The 19,903-nt window shown below is 40.5% G+C and overlaps 1 protein-coding gene across 1 annotated transcript in view; it reads right to left on the bottom strand.

The window, feature by feature from the left end:
* The window catches only part of gcgrb (glucagon receptor b), a 77,212-nt gene extending 58,135 nt beyond the window's left edge, over positions 1-19,077 (bottom strand). The window contains exon 1 of the mRNA XM_049572253.1: positions 18,602-19,077. The gene's annotated coding sequence lies outside the window, so the exon portion shown is untranslated. The remainder of the gene's footprint in view (positions 1-18,601) is intronic.
* Between the last annotated feature and the right edge of the window lie 826 nt (positions 19,078-19,903).

Here is a 19,903-nt window from a genome sequence, read left to right as displayed (position 1 = left end):
ATAAAGAGCAGCTTACAGTGTTGCCAAGCGACTGTAAACATTTTAGCCCTTGAGGCTAACGTTAGCTCATCTACAACTGATGTCAGATATTAAAACTGACAGATAAAATCTAACCTCCAGTTCTCGCTGAAGTATCGACAGCCCATGTTGACTGCAACTCCCCAATCATTTTCCCGTTCAGCTTTCTGCTTTTGTTTTCCCCCCTGCAGAGCATAGTTAACATTACAGCAAGTTGTCGCACTGTGTCCATGGATGTATAAAGACAATTGGATTCAGCATTGGAGGTGGGGCCCTGATGAATTCTTTGAAAGTTGCTCTGTGGTGCATGAAGCCAAAAAATGATCGGTGGAGTTTCTCCTTATGTGCATGATGCAACTCGATATCAAAATCGGTCAGGATTTTAAAGCTGAATTTGAGCCTGGCTTTAGTCACTGAATAATCAAAAAACATGCATCAGCGACATATAGTCATATACTGCATGTAGTTTTTTTTGTCAAGCACATAGGTTTACTTTACCAGAGGGTTATGACAAAACGACACCAACTCCCGGAAGAAGAGAGACGCTGTGCTGCTGCCAGAGGAGCCGCTGAATGAGTTCCCTCTGTGCTGTAACTTGTTAAAAGAGTCTGAGAAGTCCGGGGCTGTTTAAAAAACATTATGGATGCCCAGGCCTAATGATGCCACAGTTTATTCCACATTGCTGAAGCTGCTCCTCTTTTTGGAACCACCCTGGAGACAGTAATAGTTGCGCTTTCAGCCATGCTTGTTGTTGCAGTGGGAAACAGTATGACATCAATGTCAACAAGTTGAAATATTGAAAATATCATGATATGAATTTTTCATACGCTTTTAAAAACTATACTAGCATTATCGCAAACAAGATGACATGGCACACCTCTACCCCCCATTCCTAATTCCCATTTCAGGACTCATCCTCTGAGGAACATGACTGTACAAAATTTCATCGTAAACCACACAATGGCTACGGTTACACGATGGCTTCTCATTCAGAATGAAATGAATCTGAATGAAATCATTCGGAATTAAAGTGTTTCCAGGTAGTTTACATGGGAAATATTAATTCCAAATGAGGGTTTACATGGGAGATCAGTTCAATCGCCTTTATTCAGGTCTGCGTAAGGTTTGGGGCAGGGAAGGTTTCTGATTGGATACGGGGCGGGTTGGATGTTATGTGTTTACGTTTACCGGAAGAAAACACTGTAGTCCTCACTCCGGGTAACAAGATGCTTGATGACGCCGTTATTAGTGCCTTTTTCGGGCGTGTTTTGCTTATATTCTTAAAGTAGCAGTACGGCAACAACCTTGTTCTGCTAATGCTTCATCTGTTGAGCAGGAGAAGGGAGGCAGAAGACCGTGCTGTGGCGAATGGAAACCGGTGAGTGCAACGAGTCCGACTGCTCTAGCTCAGCCCGTTGCTATGCAGCCCATTGCTCTGCGCGCTATATACGTCATCGCACGAGAAGGGCAAAGAAACGAGCATGCACAGAAAGACCGGAATGAACTTAAAGAGGAATGAGTGTATACATGCACACAAAATTCTTTCATTCGGAATGACAAACGGAATAAACCACCCCCTTTAATCGGATTTATTTTCAATCGGAATGACCGTTTTTCAATCGGAATGACCGTTCATTCCATATTAAAAGTGGAATTAAACTGTCCATGTAAACGTACTGCATAGCTGTTGAGATACTTAAGTGTGGACCAGCTGCCAGGCAAACAAGTATTACCATTCCTAGAGTCCTACTGATGAAAGGGATCACTTCTAACTGCTGAATATGCAATTGTCCTGGTTCCTGTTTGTGTTTACCGTTGTCACTGTATTTTCTACTTTCTGTAAGTTGAGGAAATTTTGCTTCATTGTTGGCTCCTCAGCAGAAAGCATATCCCTGGTTGTTTTTCTGAATTCCCTGTTGTACTGAAAACAGCTGAGTGTGCTAAAAGTTGTTGTCAAACTCAATCACTTTTTAACTTATTAATTCACCATTAATTTGTCACTGCCAACATACCGTTCTGCTGTCCCGTAGAGAGCTATATAGGATAGGCTAATGGTTGTCCCAACAACAGGAGTCATGACGACAGACGGGCAGCATGACTAAAACATTAGTTGGGAGTTGGTGAAAGACAAAGAGGGGTAAGTGATATCCTAGAGGGTAAATGTTCACCTGTCTGATTATAAATACTATCTACAAGCACGACTGTCTTCTGCATAACAACACACACACACACACACACACACACACAAAACCTCATTCAGTAAAGCCTAGAAGGACGTCACTGGTCTGCCAGTGTGATCTCAGCGCAGACAAGCCTGGACGTGTCCTCAGTAATGTCTGTCATTCTTTAAATTGTTGGCGTGTGTGTGCATCTGAGAGATAGGGTTAGCTAAAAAAAAATTTATATGCCCACACGGGTTTTTAAAATAAGTATCCAGCAGTGAGTTATTTCATCCTTCAGTTTTTACTGTCCATTTATGTACAATAATTAATGAGTCAGTGGAGTAGCGAGTCCGTCAGTTGGGATTTATCCATGTAAGGAAACAGCAGCGATGGCAGATCTGTGTTGATGGTGTCAAAATGTCTCGTTTGACTCATCAGACAGACAAACTCCATATATATTACTTCCTCGTTTCTCCCTCATCCCTCTCTCTCTGCCTCCCTCCTCTTTCTCTGTCTTCCCTGCCAGCTGTGTACAGTAGATCACATTATATATTAGCGCTTAATGTATAATGGATCAGCTCAGAAGCAGCAGGCCGCTCACCAGCTTCACTTTGCTTTGCTCCCAGCATGTCTTTGGTCCATTTGCTGCACTTACCTACAGCGCTGTGGGAAAATCTTTCTGTACTCCCGCTCTCCCTGCACATTTAGAGCAGGAAAACACTTTCTCTCCTCTTAAATTCAACTTTCTCAAAGCCACTCTAGGCCAAAAAGGAGTAGTTCATTCAAAAACATTATAAATTGTACATGGCACTCCCCTTGATCTCTATGGTCGAAGAAAAAGTTATCAAATGGTATTAAGGAAAGCGGAGCACCTGAAAAATGAGAGCGTGCCAGTGCACACACACGTCAATGGAGGCAACAGAAAATAAAAAAAAAAGATAGCATAACAGTTATAAAACATCCAAAACACACTGTGAAAATTCCTGTGTAACACTGATCAAACACAACTAGAGTGGACTTATGGAAGTATAATCACAACTATTTTGCTTAGCTATTGCTACACAGAGCTTTTTCAGATTATACGGAAACTAGGCCATACCCATTGGTAGCTTTGTCACCCTCTACCTATGACAATCCTCAATGCCTATGTGCAGTTTCACAGTGATTGACCACATCAGTGAGTAGAAAAACGTGGGACAGACAGAATGACTGACTGACAGAATGACACACTGACAGTTTCTGTGATTACAGCATACCATACCATGACTTAGTCATACCAAAAATTAGAAAAAAAAACCCAAACAAACAGGGGGAGCCACAGCGATCGGTTGCATTTTAGCCATTTTTAAGCATTTTCCTGTTGTTATAGCACCACCCAGTTGCCAATTAGAGTTTAATTTCTCCAGTCACCTTGAGGCGTCCTGTTCTACATATCTACCAAGTTTAGGAAAAATCAATATGGCGGTTAGGCTTAGATAAGAAATTAGCTCTCTAGCGCCCCCATTTTGTTTGATGGGGTCAATAATAGAGGGGTCCCCTCAGATTATGTGTGGTCATATGCCTACAAAGTTGCAAGGTGATCGGTGAAACCCTTGAGATGTTATACACCTTTATGTGATGAGCCACGCCCTCCGCAATATTCATTGCCTTATAGAAGCTCAGTTTTAGTAAGTTTTCCAACATTTACCAACAGGGAGCTTTAGATATTACATTATGTTCACCGAGTTTCATGCAGATCGGTCAAACTTCCTAGGAAGAGATCGATTTGAAGTGTTTTTCCAAGAAATCAAAAAGGAGGAAAATCTGTATCACCGAAAGTTATGGGTTCTTGAGGCAAATTTGTTCTTCGTGACGAGAGGCATCTCTGTGCAAAGTTTCATGTCTCTACGACATACGGGGCATGAGATATGCCCATTCAAAGTTTGCAATTTCCATCGGTTGCTATAGCGCCCCCCTTTGGCCAATTGATGTAATATTGCTTCATTCGCATCCTCCCATGACCCTCTACCACTGTGCCAAATTTCACATGGATTGACCAAGTCAGTGAGGAGAAAAACATGGAACAGACTCATAGACAGAGTTTTCGTCATTATATAGTAAGATTGCTGTGGGCATGTGTGCACAACATTTTCATTTTGTTTCTCACCCTTTTGGCTATCTTTTGTTCAGATTTTCTGGGGCCTTCTCCAAAGATTTAGTGACTTTTCCAACTTTATTCCTAAAAAACAACCACTAACAAATCTAGGAACTTATTCAGACCATCAAAAACAATAAGTACAATTCATTCCCATCTATGCTGCTCAGGCTAATTGCAGTCCATGGCTACTCTACCAACAACACCAAGTCTCTCCAACTCTCTCCTGCACAGCGTTATGTTGACACTTGTTCTCTGGATAGAAAGCACAAGAAAGCAAACATTTGGTCAAGGATTTTTCTGCTGAATCCAGTATAGGTAAGTTTGAAAATGCTTCTTGTCAAGTGTCTTCAGAACGCCATGGCTTCCCATACTTGACAAAGGAAGGACTTGACCGGACACAGGATTTCACTCACTGTTCAGTTTATTTAACCAGTAACACGGAAGGTGAAAAACCTTTAAAAAAAAAAAAAAAAAAAAAAAAGAATAAAACCAATGTGAATATAATTCAACATTTTCGATCAAACAAGGTAAGTACATTTAAACACATTTTCAAGTAAATGCATTTAATTAGGTAAAGGTAAGTATATCTTAAACATACATTAACTATTATTTAGATAAATCAATCCAGGTAAGTAATGTGTAAAATCAGGCATTGAATAAAACAGAAACCTAGTTCTACTTTTAGAACCATTCACTTCTAAATTAACCCATTTTACCTTATATTTTAACCTAGATTTTATACGGATTTATAGTTCATACAGACTTTAGATATAACATGTATGTCTATCACAATTTTAAACTAAACACTCATTTGTAAAACTTAAATAAAATCAGGTATTTTAAACTGATTTTACTATAGACTTTAACACAACCATTTTTGAACAGAAATACTTTTATACATAAATTAAATATTTTCCCTTCAAAATGTTAATAAAGCAAATACTAGCCTATTTGTGCACTTTAATTTATCTATTTAAACAAGGTTTTAAGCTGACTAATTGGGCCACTATTTGCTTAACAAATTAAACAAGCATTTCATGATAAATAAGGTAGGTAACCCAAACAACTGAAATAGGCACAAACTAAAATATCTAAATATTTTAGCCAATTACAATCATAACTGCTAACTTTAAACTCTATATAACAATGTTAAACTCAAATCAAACAAACAGCACGATTCATTTGCCCAAATAAAATACTTCAATAGAGCCAAAGTCACAGCCACAGTCCAGTTAATGTGAGCTTACCGGTAGCCCTTTTGGTTTAAGTCCTTTTCCCATGCGTTTGATCTGTGAAATGCTTCTGCAGTGAATGTTCCTGCTGTCCTCAGCTCGGTTGTACCCAGCCGAATGACTGGTGTGTCGTTTATCGCTCTGAGCTCATGGCGTGTGCTGCTAATTAGTCTGATTGCGCACACCTTTTGTGGCGCACCGTGGAGCAGCATGCGCGCCCGCCGCCACACACATGAGGCAGCGCGCGTGCGCCCACCGTTACGTGCACAGAGCAGCACGGCCGCTGTCACACTTCCAGGCACATCGCCGCAACACTTCTACTTCTACTTTTGTTGGAAAAAAGTTGGTGACACTGTTGGCAATTCTCTCATTGCCCACATTGCACCTACAGAGACACAAGTAAACATCTTTGTGAACGTATGCAGTGAAGGGAGTTACAAGTAACCACAGACCTCCCAGATTTCAAGCAAGCAAGCTGACTGATTGATCCAACATCCTGTTGGGAGATTTTCTCCCCAATCTGGTATAGCATAAAAGAAATAGTTGTCAACAGCCATGCTTCGTCACAGCAGTACTAAACATTAACGCCAGCGTGCTAACGTGCTCATGACAATGCTAATATGCTGATATTAAGCAAGTTTTAATGTTTACGGTGGGAAAAGGAGATAAAAAAGAAAAAAAGAGGGCATTCATGTCTGCATCCAAATTTCATGTTTCACTTATTAAACAAAAATGTCCGATGGTGGCACCAAAAGGAAAAGTCAGAGGGACCACCAAAGTCAGTCTTACTCATCATCTGGGAACTATGAATGTCTGTGTGTATTGTGTGTATTTCAGTCTGGATTAAAGTGATGGACAGCCACAACGATGGACTAACATCTCCAGAGCCAGCCTAGGTACCTGGTCTTCTTCAAATATGATGTTGATTCCACCAGACAGTTAGTTGGAGTGACGAAAGTATTTTACGTACACTAAAAGAACTGGGGTGCTTTTAGCAGAAATCACTCAAGATATCTGGTACTTGACAAACTTTATAGCCAGTGTCACATTGAATCAACCTTTTTTCTGGTGGCTATATTTCCTGTCCAGCACTTGTCTGATATATTCTTCCTTTTCTGTTTTTCTGATTTATCATTTTCCTTTCTCTTCACGTTTTATTTTTAATGAGGCTCATCAGACATCATTTGTCTTTAAGCGTAGACAGAACAGCGATTTGTTCAAACATAGCTCAACAGTGCATTCTACCACTGTGAAGTTTCCAAGTAGGAGTGGGGGGGTCAGATGAAAGTCAAGGGTGCGAGTGAGGACTTGGCAAGAATGAATGAGCTAATCACACACAGACACACACACACATATACAATGCACTGATGGGCAGAGGCAGGAGAGGTTCAATTTTACGCTTCACGAAAGAGAGTGAGAAAATACAGGGAGATTCAGACTCGACTTGAGAGCGAGCATTGCAGAGAGAATGAGGCAGCGTAGGGGGAAGAGATGTAGTAGCAGATACAGAGATAGTTAATGTACAGTGTGAGGAGATAGCGAAATAAAAGGGAAGGGGAAGGAGTGGAAGAAAAGACATACGGCAGAACAACAAAAGAAGTATGTTAAACTCCCTTATCAGACAGAGTGTATTAAGGGTAGTATTGTTAATATTAATGGGTAAAAGGGGGGAGATAAGAGATTTAAATTCAGAGAGAGAAAAGGGGAGATGGTACAGTGACAGTACGAAATGAATGTGATGGACTGATACATGGTTTTCAATTTCACTGTCATTCAGAGAAACTCACAGAGCAGCATAAAGATTAGAGATTCATCCAGATAGTCATCGATGAACACACAGAGGGGCATTGCAGCCACATTCATGAACATCACAGTATGAATTTATAAAAGGTAAAGGCCGGGGTCACATATCAAATTACTCTCTATTTAAGAGCTCTTTATAGCTGAGTTAACAAGCTTCCATGGGTTTAACGATTGTGACTGTACCGTGGAGTTCAGATAACAGGCAGGTAATAGTGACGCTGCTCGCTTCACTCTGCTGCAACACAGTTTCATTATGCATACTCATTTTTAACAGTACAGTTAGAGAGATCCATATTGGATAATTCCATTCCTCCATCACAACGCCAACCTGCAAATAAAATTCACCTTTTCATTAAGCATGAGCATCATTAGCCTATGCCTGAACCTTAAAGTGGAGATGACACACTAAAATGACTGTGGTTTGTTAGATTTTTATTTAAGGCGAGATATGGTGCGGAAATCAAACTTCATATTCACCCAGACTAGTCCATACCCACTGGTAGCCTTGTCACCCTCTACCTATGCCAATCCTCAATGCCTATGTGCAGTTTCACATAGATTGACCACGTCAGTGAGTAGAAAAACGTGGGACAGACAGAATGACTGACTGACAGAATGACACACTGACAGTTTCTGTGATTATGTACAGCATACCATACCATGACTTAGTCATACCAAAAATTAGAAAAAAAAAACCCAAAACATTCGGCCACAGGGGGAGCCACAGCGACCAGTCACATTTTAGCCATTTTTAAGCATTTTCCTGTTGTTATAGCGCCACCCAGTTGCCAATTAGAGTTAAATTTCTCCAGTCACCTTGAGGCGTCCTGTTCTACATATCTACCAAGTTTAGTAAAAATCAATATGGCGGTTAGGCCTAGATAAGAAATTAGCTTTCTAGCGCCCCCATTTTGTTTGATGGGGTCAATTATGGAGGGGTCCCCTCAGATTATGTGTGGTCATATGCCTACAAAGTTGTGTGGCGATCGATGAAACCCTTGAGATGTTATACACCTTTATGTGATGAGCCACGCCCTCTGCAATATTCATTGCCTTATAGACCATTCCGATGTTGGTAAACAGTGAGGTGGGCGGGGCCTCACTGGTGGCAGAAACTGTGACAGTTCCACTGTCAACAGTACAGGCAGGAGCGCAAAAATCAAGAATCATAAGGAATATGGAAGATACATACGCCTCCTCGGATTATTTTAAGGGTTTGTCAACCGAAGACAGGTTAGCTTACTGTAATAAGCTAACAGTTAGCAACGAAGTGAGGTTTCCTGACCTGTACTTTCTGTCGGGTCCCAACGAAATGGCCTAAGCTACAGTGGCCGGACATTTTTTTATATCTTGTGGAGAAACCCAGCGTTTATACACATGAAAAACTCAAGACATATTAATCCCTTGATCCTTATCATAATTTTGTACTTTGCGGTCATGTCCAAGATATTGAATACCGAGATTTATCTGATGGTTTTTGTGCGCTACGGACCGAAGTACTGCCTAGCCAGCGACAAGGACACAAAACAGTGATGTGCAAGACGTGGGCATTTCTGAACAAGTCGACCAACTATATACTGACAGCAGTTGTATGGCTGGGTAAGTGTTGTTTAATGTAACCTTGCTAGTCAGACCTCAGACATGGGCAACATACGACCTCGGAACCAGGGACGTGCACGCAACGGCCTCAAAGGAAATCAAAACAACCCCCAAAACATCAAAAAAATGCGGCATTGTGTTAACAGGAAACAGAACAATCATAACCTGCCTACCTTCCTGGCGCTGTGTGAACGGCAGCCTGTTGCAGCAGCTCCTATTTTGTGTATTTTAAATTGCTGCTGTGACATTGAAATGTCCCCCGAGGGATTAATTAAACTGTCTATGAGCAATTTAGTTTGTTTACATGCTAGCGTTACACGTTAATGTTGCTAACTTTAGTCAGTGGTATAGCCTACTGGGGATGCCTGTTTTATGAGTGCTGCCGTTACTAATTTATCGTTACTGACAACATCTTTGTGTGTGATAAACAGTTGAGAAAATCTTACCTGATATGAAATCGGCACTGCATAGTCGAGAATTACAGATGGTTTCATCATTCCAGTCCATTCATTTAATAGCTCGTAACCATAAACATCTCCTATTCGCCTTTAGTTAGTTATGAGTTCTTGAGGCAAATTTGTTCCTCATGAGGAGAGGCATCTCTGTGCAAAGTTTCATGTCTCTACGACATACGGGGCATGAGATATGCCCATTCAAAGTTTGCAATTTCAATCGGTTGCTGTAGCGCCCCCCTTTGGCCAATTGTAATATTGCTTCATTCGCATCCTCCCATGACCCTCTACCACTGTGCCAAATTTCACATGGATTGACCAAGTCAGTGAGGAGAAAAACGTGGAACAGACACACAGACAGACACACAGACGCACACACACACACACACACACACACACACACACACACACACACACACAGAGTTTTCGTCATTATATAGTAAGATCTGTTAGAAAACGAGGGAGCATTTCATATTCATCACTAGGTGCTGTCATCTTTCAACAAGCTTATCGGTGGCATCATGAGAATGGCTTGTCTCTGTTGTTTGCTTGTCCAGCAGTAGCAGTCTTTAAGGTAGGCTTGGTAAACTTGGTTCTGTAAAACAGTGATTTTCAAATGGTGTACCACGGCACACTGGTATGCCAGGATGCAAGTCCAGGTGTGCCATGGGATTATGTGATGTCCCCACATTATTATTTCAATGTTAAATTGGGCCTATACAAATAATTATGGATGAATTTTTAATTAACTGTATCAGTATGTTGTGTGCACCAAATTCCTAATAAAGAGGCAAACTCTTGCTAAAAAATGTAATTTAACTGAATTTAAAAACCATCACCGGCAACCTATTTGTCAACCTTCACGCATGGGAATTACAAATGTGTGACACATCAAAAGCCCTGGGTGGCAGCCAGTGTGAGGGAAGGAGAAAGCCGTGAGTGGGATGATGGATCGCCTTATTGTAAATTACAACAAAACAACAGCGATGGCAACCTACCACTGAAAGAAAAGAGAAAAAACAAAAGCTGTCAGTAGACAGTGTAATGAAATAATACTACGTTATAGAAGTTATTGTGCACAGTTATAGATACAGGTGTGCCTTGTGCCTTTGGCGTGCATTAGACATAAAAAGTTTGAAAACCACTGGTGTAAAACATGTTGTGTCGTTTGATGACTGTTTTGTTGGGCAAACTATAGTGGTAGTTTTAGCTGATTTAGTCACACTGATGTGAGTGAAAGCTGGCTTGACTGCAATTATTTTAAGAGCATGCCCTGTGGTCGACTCATTGGCATTCTGCGGGCACTGTGTTGGCTAAGCCTTGCCCAGCTAACATGATTTGGAGAAGGCTGAAGAGGACTAACAGCTTGTGAGAAGTGCCTGTACTTGAGAAAAAGTTACAGTGCACTGGGAAGTAAAATGTAGTGAAGTGTCAGTACTGCCTAGCGGGTAAGTAAGTATCAAGCACATTTTTCCGAAAAGTTGGTTTCTGTAATTTAGTTTTTATCATGCTGCTGTTTGCTCAAATGTTTTGTTTTGTTTTGTTTTTTTGATTAGTTTGAATTTTTCATTTAATGCTATAAAAGGAGGCTCTAACATCATGGTTGACAGCTATTCCTGCCAATTAGTGTGCATGTGATCAGTGGCACTGCTCATCATTGGTTGTATGGTTGTATAGGCTGTAAACAGATACAACAGAGATCACTTGACTCTGGCTTCAAATGACATCACCAGCACAAGATGGCAGCGGCTGTAATCAGGATATTTTGGCTTCAGTTTTGTACAGTGGGAGTAAATGGAGACTTGTTGTCTATCTTTATATACAGTCTATGGTGGAGAGACCAAACAAAGAGCTAAAAAAGAGTGAATATTAGATTAGTATTTACACATGAAACATGAATTCAAATAAATGATGTTGCTCGTAACTGCTGGATGAGCTGGTTTAACCACAGTGTAGTCGCCTTGTGCAGACAAAAGAGAGAATTTGAAAAATGCACTGGACTCAAAAAAAACACTGAACTTAGGTTTATGCAGAAGGCATTCATATCTGTGTTTTTACCTCTCTCCTAACACCTGAACGGGGGTTATCACCATGTTAGTATGAAAACATGGTGATAATCTTTTTATCAGATGTGTGCATGTGTGAATGTTTGCGTTAACTGCATTTCATCAGCCACAATGACACCTTCCTGTTTTACTCATTTAAGAACATGAAACTGAACCTGGCTTCATCTTCATCTCTACCGTACCCATAGAGAAATCTCATCAATTGAAAGCTTCTGTAAGAAGTGCAGCCTCGTGTCCCATTGTCCTGCGGTCATTCCCTGGATTAATTAGCCACAGGGGCATCTCACATTGATGACATCAGCATCAGAGATTAAAGATAATGATTTTTGCTGACACATAAAATGTCTCTGTTTAACCAGGCAAGGGCAATTTGCTCCTAATGTGCTCTGAATGTGTTTGTGTGTGTTGATACACATGTGTGTGTGACCACAGCATGCATCAGAAACCAGCCTGGGTCAATGTTGATTAAATAAACAGCTGTGTTTATAAAGCAGACCGTCTTAACACGCATGCACAAAAAACACACACACACAGACGAGGCACACCCTACGCTCTTACACCACTTTGTTTTTGTCATTGATGACAAAGAGACAATGGAATAAAGTTAGTGGATCAACTGACTGAGATTTTTTACTATGAACAAAAAAAAAGTGTTTTATGCAGAACGATATGACCTTTTGGATATAAAATGTCCCTACTTAATTATTTTATCTTATTTGTAAGACATTTGTATAAAGTTTTGTCTTGTCATTATAAGCATATGAACTCTTGAGTTACAGCCAAAAATATGTTTTGTGAGGTCACGATGACCCTGACCTTTGACCTTTGACCTATGGCCACCAAAATCTAATCAGGTCATCTTTGAGTCCAAGTGAATGTATGTGCCAAATTTGAAGACATTCCCTTCAGGTGTTCTTAAGATATCACATTCACGAATATGAGATGAATGCAAGGTCACATTGATCTCTAATCAGTTCATCTTTGTGTGCCAAATTTGGAAAAAACACTCCCTCAAGGTGTTCTTGAGATATTCACAAGAACAGGATGGATGGACATACCTACGGATGGACAAGCTGAAAACATAATGCCTCTGGCTACGGCTACCACTGGCATGGAGGCATAAAAATTCACAAAACAACTCCACACACACACACACACAAAATCAATTCTGAGAAAGGAAAGCAATAATGTAAAATGATGTACGCACTCCCCAGATTTCCTCCCAGCTCCCTGTTGAAGTTTAGAAACTCCTAGTCCATGTTGTGTTTCACATCAACAGTGAAAAGGGAGGAAATTCAAAGATTCGGGGGCCTGACCCAGCACTTTGGATGTAATTACTCTAACAGGGAGGGTATCTTTGCAGATATATAAATAACATTTGCAGCTGCCACTGAATGTATCCGTGCACAATGACTGTATGTTCATGCATGTGATTATCTTAGTGATCTAATGTGGTGTGCAGCAGAGAAAGACTAATGTGAGGTTCCTTGTGTAGTCACTCACCCAGTGCCTTGACCCACCCTAATGAATAAATAACAGAGAGATCAAATAGAGGAGTCTACAAAAGAAAATATACAGTGCATGAAATATGCAAGACTTGCTTTTACATAAACCCCCTTCCCTCTCTGAGTGTGTAAAAGCATAAGCTGTACTATCAGCAGTGTTTTGTATGTGTAATTCTCTCCAGCTGAGAGGTTCCGCACACAAAATATGTGCTTCTGTGATTTGGCTGGGAAGTGTGACAAATTGTCCCAGTTTCCCTTCTGATTAGAGGTAAAACCACTGATCCACAGTGCTGCTAGTGATCAGACACTCCTTTCAATAAACTGACCCTGAAATTACGACCCAGACTGAAATATCTCAACAGCTATTGGATGGATTACCATGAAATTTTGTGCAGACACTCAAGGTCCCCTCAAGATTGATTTTAATTACTTTGGTGAATAGTTTGACGTTCTTATCAAGCTCCATCATGAGGTTAAAATGTGTCAGATGCTTGAGTTTATGACTAAATATCTGCAAAGTAAACTCCTGTCAGACTCACACTCAGAGAGCAACCTCTACGGCTGAAAATGAACCAATGCACGAGTGGCTCCAGTCAGTCTCCATAGACCTCCGTGTTAAAATTCTCAACTTCACAGCAAAAAAAAAAAAAAAAAAAAAAAAGTGTTTACCGCTGGGTACAAAAAGGGTTTTGGTCTCTGTGGCTAATTTCAACATTCATGACAGTTGTACAGGGGGTGAATTTTTTCATGACTTACCCGTTTTAATTTTATCAAGGCTTAAAGTTAGGCATAATTAAGAGTCCAAATACTCGTCCAAATATGGTCACTTCTGGCTCTAATATCCCAACATGGTGATTGGCCAAAGTGGTCAACCCAAGGCTTCAAAATGGTAGTCCTCGAACCAATGGGTGATGACGCAGCCAACACATTCTCACTCCGACCTCGTCACATATTGACGTTTGGTCATGGACCTTTCACGTCCACATACGATGTGCAAGGTACCCTGGGTGTGTTGGTTGTTGACATTCTGGGACACCGTGTCAAGTTCTGCCTGTTACATGCATTGTCTTCTTTCAAAATACACTTCCATTTTCACAAGAAATTTACCGTTTACATATAGTCTCTTTCAAAATAAACACACTATGTCGGTACCACAAGCGTTGTAAAGTGACCTTTCTTTTCCTCCAAAAACAAACACATGTGGTTGGGGTTAGGCAACAAAGGTTAGGTTTAGGGAAAAAGAACAGGGTTTGGCTTTAGAGACTTGCAGGACACAAACACCACTCCCCTGGGTGAAAGTTGGTGTTTGTTGGACCAGTCCACCCCTCCCTCCCGTTGTACTCAGATTTTTTCCGCCGTAACTTTTGTTCCCATCCCGCCGCATTTCCCCCTGATGCCACTGAGCACCATTAAACTATAACAGCGACTAGGCACATTTAATGCAGATGTTAAAGGACGGCTTTTTTTGTCAGTGTCTGATGCCGCAAGTCACTGCCTAAGAGCCGGATTTCGATGACCTCTGAGTAAGATCGGGTTGACACAGCAGCTATGTCCATTTTTTTATACAGTGTATGCTCACACCTGTACTTCTTAATTAGTGCCAATTAACAAATGTTAGCATGCTAAGGAACTAATCTAAGATGCTGAACATGGTATACATACCTGCTAAACATCAGCACGATAGTCGTAAGTGCTGTATCGTAGGCAACTGGACTTGCTTGTGTTTCTTGAAGACGTTTCGCCTCTCATCCAAGAAGCTTCTTCAGTTCTAAATGACTGGTACGAAGTTGCAGGCTATGAAGCTTCTTGGATGAGGTGAAACGTCTTCAAGAAACGCAAGCAAGTCTAGTTGCCTACGATGTAGCACTTACGATTACCATGACCTGGATGACTGAGAATCTTCCCTGACATCAGCACTATAGCATTTAGAGCATTTAGGTCAAAGCTCTGCTGTATCAGTGTTATAAAAGAATCAATTCCCAACTCTTTTGACATTTTTTTCTACTGTGTTACAAAATGACATGTTGTGCTTGTCTAATCTCTGACATTCACCAGGCTCCAATCAGTTCATCTTCCTTGGCTCTATCCATTGCCTCAATCGCTAAGTCAAAGAAATAACAACAAGGTTGCAATCAAAAAAGTCTCAAACATAGTGTCGCTGTGCTGTCATTTTCACTAAGAAAATAACAAGGACCAAATCAGTGAGACACACCAGCTGCATCCCCAAGCATCACACCATTTAACATGTGTCACTGACGCCCATAACACACATTACATGCGTCATGCAGACAGAGGAAAAAGGAAGATATAAGGGTACAATGTTGTGTTATTCCAGGGAGCAAGTGTGAAAAACTTGCTGCCTCTCCAGAGAGTTGACAGCATCAACGCTAGAAAATATGGTAATGGCATATCCCAGCAGGCTGATGTGCGCCAGCCTTCATTGTGTGTTGACCTTTGAAATTTTAGCTTGAAACTGTCATATAATCAATACAAGAAGAGCCAGGAGGGACCAGGGTGTGATACTTCATCACTTACTAGCACATGTAGTAACCTTAAATAGTGTGAAGTCTGCGGGTGTGCAGATTCAAATCTCACTTTATGCCACACTCTGAAAATGTCTCAATGGGCAGGAAGTGTCTTCTAGAAGTAAAAGACAGTCCAATATATTAATGGACAAAAGGTCACGGGTCAAAGCAATCACTTTCTTCCAACAATGGCCCCCACAGGCTCCGTCTGCAGTCCTGCTGAATGAGACTTGCCCAGTCTTGTTTTAAAAACAACCCTCTCTCTTTGTCTGTGTATTGATTGGAAAAAAGTTAAGCCGGTGAAAACTCAAAGCTTTTTGACAATAGTGTTCGTGTCAGGACGAAGTTAATGGAAAAAAGACATTAGCTTACTTGGTCTGCTTTCATGTTTGAAGACCAATGTCTGTGAATCAATATCTGTCCTTAGTAAATGTTCCCTGTATGTGCGCCGACCCATCCTGACCAAGCAAATCAAATCTCCAGCCATCATACCATTACAAAAGAGTGGTCTGATGTCTGAGGAAACCACGGAGCCCTCAGGCAGGACAACTTAGGATATTACTTGCTATACTTGGAGAGTGAAAACGCAGAAGGGGGCGAAAAGACGCAGAGGGAGAGGAAGGGCTCTGGTGGAAACACAAGCACAGAGCCAAGTTGGAGCAGTTTTTGCAAACCTTAAAAAAAAAAGTGGAAATTGGGGCTACAGACAATATTGTTTTTTAATTATCAGTGAAATGTCAACTTGCACGATAAACACATCGCACTGAGTCAGCTGAGGGAGTGTTAGTTAAAAAAGCAATTTAAAATGTAACTATCATTCGTTTTTATTGGCGCCTTTGTGTTCTGTTCAGTAATCAGTTTGTTCAGCAAAAGAATTTTGGATACATCCTTTTTAAGTTTTGTAATTCAGCAAACAGTTTATTGTATTTTAGCGGTAAACTTACAGAAAAAAGTACACTTTCTGTTTATCTATCATAAGTAATATTGTGATTGCAATATTTGACAGCTGTATGGCACATTGCATATTTTCCTCGTATCGTGGAGCCGTACTGGAAATCAAGACAGACAGGATAAATGAATTTTTCATGGGACAGGCTTCACTAATGGCCAATCACATCAGCCCCTCTCATCCACTTTTAAAGCAGAAAACAATTTTCAAATGGCCCGGGAGGAGAGTCAAGGTGAACTCATCTGAGGAGAAACCTGTCAGTGAGGCAAGTGTCGAGGCACAAATACACAAATTAAAAATATGACTACCCTGAATACACCACCTGAACTAACAGAAAGCCAGAGGGCATGTGTTTAACAGTTTCCATTTTGTTTTCACAGAGGGCTTCAAGTAACTCTTTTCACCCAGGTTTCATTAATCGGCTGAATGTTGCCTTCATTAGTTGTTTCTCACAGCCCCAGGTGATGTGTTCAGATTGCTTGTTTTATTTGACCATCAGTCCAAATGTGAAAGTTACAGTTAACTATAATTATTTACAAAGAAAAGCAGCAAATCAGAACATTTGTGACGTTAAAACCAGTAAACACTTGACATCTTTGGCTTGAAAAATAAATTATTATCAGAAAAGTTGCAATTAAATTTCTGCCAATCAGTTTATTGATTAATTGAGTATCTGATGCAGCTCTGTGATCACAGAAAAATAATTCTATGATCTTGATGTAATAGGATTTTCCTTATTACAGCAACCACATGCACACAATTAGTCTCATACATAGGGATACAACATTGATTTATGTCTAATGTGGCCTCTATAGGCTACTGTAAACTAACAGTTGATGACTGCAGGGCCACTCTCGGCCCCTAAAGGCATATTACAGAGACTCTGGTTGCAGCTGCACTAGGCTGTGCAGATGTCAAATGAAGGCAGCAAAATAACTGTCAGAGGTTATAATGTCTGCTTATTCTGGATGATTACCCAGCACAATCCGGTAGGTCTTTACGCAGTGATAACAACATTCAGGGGTTACAGAAAGGAAATGAAGTTTGTTGAGATTACAAATTATTCGTTCCAATTTCAAATGAAAACAGCGCCTGTTTTGTTATGATCACACAATAATCATTCAGCAATCACATGAGATTCAAACTAAATCATCACGCAGCCAGCTTTCAGCTGCACTTCACATCACACAACCCGCATCTTTGTGGAGCCACAAAAATACCCAATGTGGTACAGCAATATTAACAAGCATCTGCAACCGCGTATTTATGGCTTTGCAGGAAAATGAAAACCTGCTGGCGAGAGAGAAAGACAGAGCAGGCAAAAAGAGGAGATATTCATCTTACTCCAGACTTTTCATAATTTAATTTCAAGTGATCATATGCCGCTCATTCTCCATAAGTAAACAGGCTGTGACAAGCAATACAGTATCCATGCTGTGTCTGTCTTATCACCTCATCTGATGTCTCAAACGGCTGCAACTACGCATCAGCAAGCAAAATGATCAAATCAAGTTATGTTTATTTGCCACAATCACAATCAGAGGCTTGGTCAAACTAACAAGCAGAGGAAAAAGTATGTAAAATAGATTATTTAAAAGAAACAATGAGACAGTAAATGAGAAACTCAACAGTGAAACAGGATAACCAGTGGGTCTGCATACTGTAGGCTATATTATACACACTGTATGACATTATGAATCGTGTGTAATTAGTTATGAATCACCTGATGAGGGCAAGCATGTAATGAATAAACATCACAGTGAACTTGGTGTGCTGTTTATTTAGAGTACGCCTGTTGACCTGTTGATAGCAGAAAGAGGAAACGGATTATTTTATCAAAGTTCTCTAGTTCCTCCATCGCTATGACACGATCGCGCTCACGTAACCAAAGAGCGCGCGCGCGCACACACACACACACACACACACACACACACACACACACACACACCTCCAAAAGTTGAAGCTGCGCTCTCCTCCAGAATAAAACAATGTTTGGACCGCAGGGAGAAGAAAAAGAAGAGTCAATTTCTCATATGAGTTACATCAGAAAGTTGGAGCAGACCTACACCCTGCTTCTCTAAAGCTTCTAGAGAATAGAAACATAGGATAGAGTAAAGATGACCAGAGCAAAGATCACTAAAACCAGTTTTTACCTATGCGTCCAGACCTCCTCGTGCGCCCCTGGCTCCCCCAGTCCGCCCGCTGCTCATCTCCCGGCCCGGCCCATCACCGCAGGTACAGTCCAGAGAGCACAGCCAGCGCGCATCACCGTGTCCAGAGGCAGAGACAAATAAAACAAGGGCGCTGAGGATGCAATTAAAGGAATAAAAAAAAAGACTGGACTTTTAACCTTTCCCTTGTCCGGTTAGGTTTCTGTCCAGGCTCACTTTACTTTCTCTGTGTCTATAAATCACTTTTCTAGATGGAATCGCGCCCTTGTTGCAGCGGACTGAAGTGCGTCGGACTGAACGAGGCTGGATGATCCGCTGTTGGCGCTCACAGCTCCCGATTTTTGTCAAACCTCTCAGACTATATAAAATGACTTCCGGTGGAAAGTTTCACAATACAACCACAACGAGTGTGTGCGTGTGCTTGCGTCATGACATGTCTCACTTTTGATCACAGAGGTCTGACCTGCCATATAAAGAATACCAAGGCAATAAGGCAGGGGTTAATTTGTTCAATCATCATCATCATCATCATCATCATCATCATCAACATGTTCACTCTAAAGGAGTCACGCTTTTACTTTCTATTTACCCTTCATGCTGCTGCAACTCTTTTAAAATCATCACAAATTACTTGATTTTATGATTTATAGTTTTACAACTCTATGATTTCATGAATCTGTTAATCCATGTTTTAAACTGTTTTAAATGTCCTGTTATATTGAATTGCCTTGTCTGTTTTACGTGAAGCACTCAGTACTTATACGACCCTTATTGTAAAGAACTTTGTGCTGCATTTCTTGTATGAGAGGTGATGTATAAATAAAGTTTGTTATTATTATTTCTATTAAAATTTAAGCTTTTATTGCTCCCTGGTGATAAATGGCCTGAAATAATCAGAAAAAGTGGCGTATAGGTAGGTCATTATTTTGTGATTGAGGCTTATATAATTTAAAGTAGAACTGACTTCACTTTGAATTTAGCATTAGAGAGATATACTGTGTTATGTATGTAAAAATTATCATTCAATCAAATGATTCAGATAGTAGAGTTCCTTCATACATATGATGAGAATATGTCATAACTGTAAACTATGAGAAATGTGATTGAGAACTATCCTCAAAGTAATGCAATTTGCACATAAACTGATCTGCAGAGAGCCATAATGTGTATTGTCATTTCATTTTAAAAGCTACAGTCTGTTTGTTTAGTTGATTTAAAAAACACCAAAAATGGAGGCACAATACAATCCTTGTTATAGTTAGTATTTTAGCCTAATGAATGAGG

This window comes from Epinephelus fuscoguttatus, linkage group LG3, assembly GCF_011397635.1.
Source record: "Epinephelus fuscoguttatus linkage group LG3, E.fuscoguttatus.final_Chr_v1".
In the NCBI taxonomy this organism is placed as follows: Eukaryota; Metazoa; Chordata; class Actinopteri; order Perciformes; family Serranidae; genus Epinephelus; species Epinephelus fuscoguttatus.
This window is presented reverse-complemented; position numbering and strand designations above follow the sequence as displayed.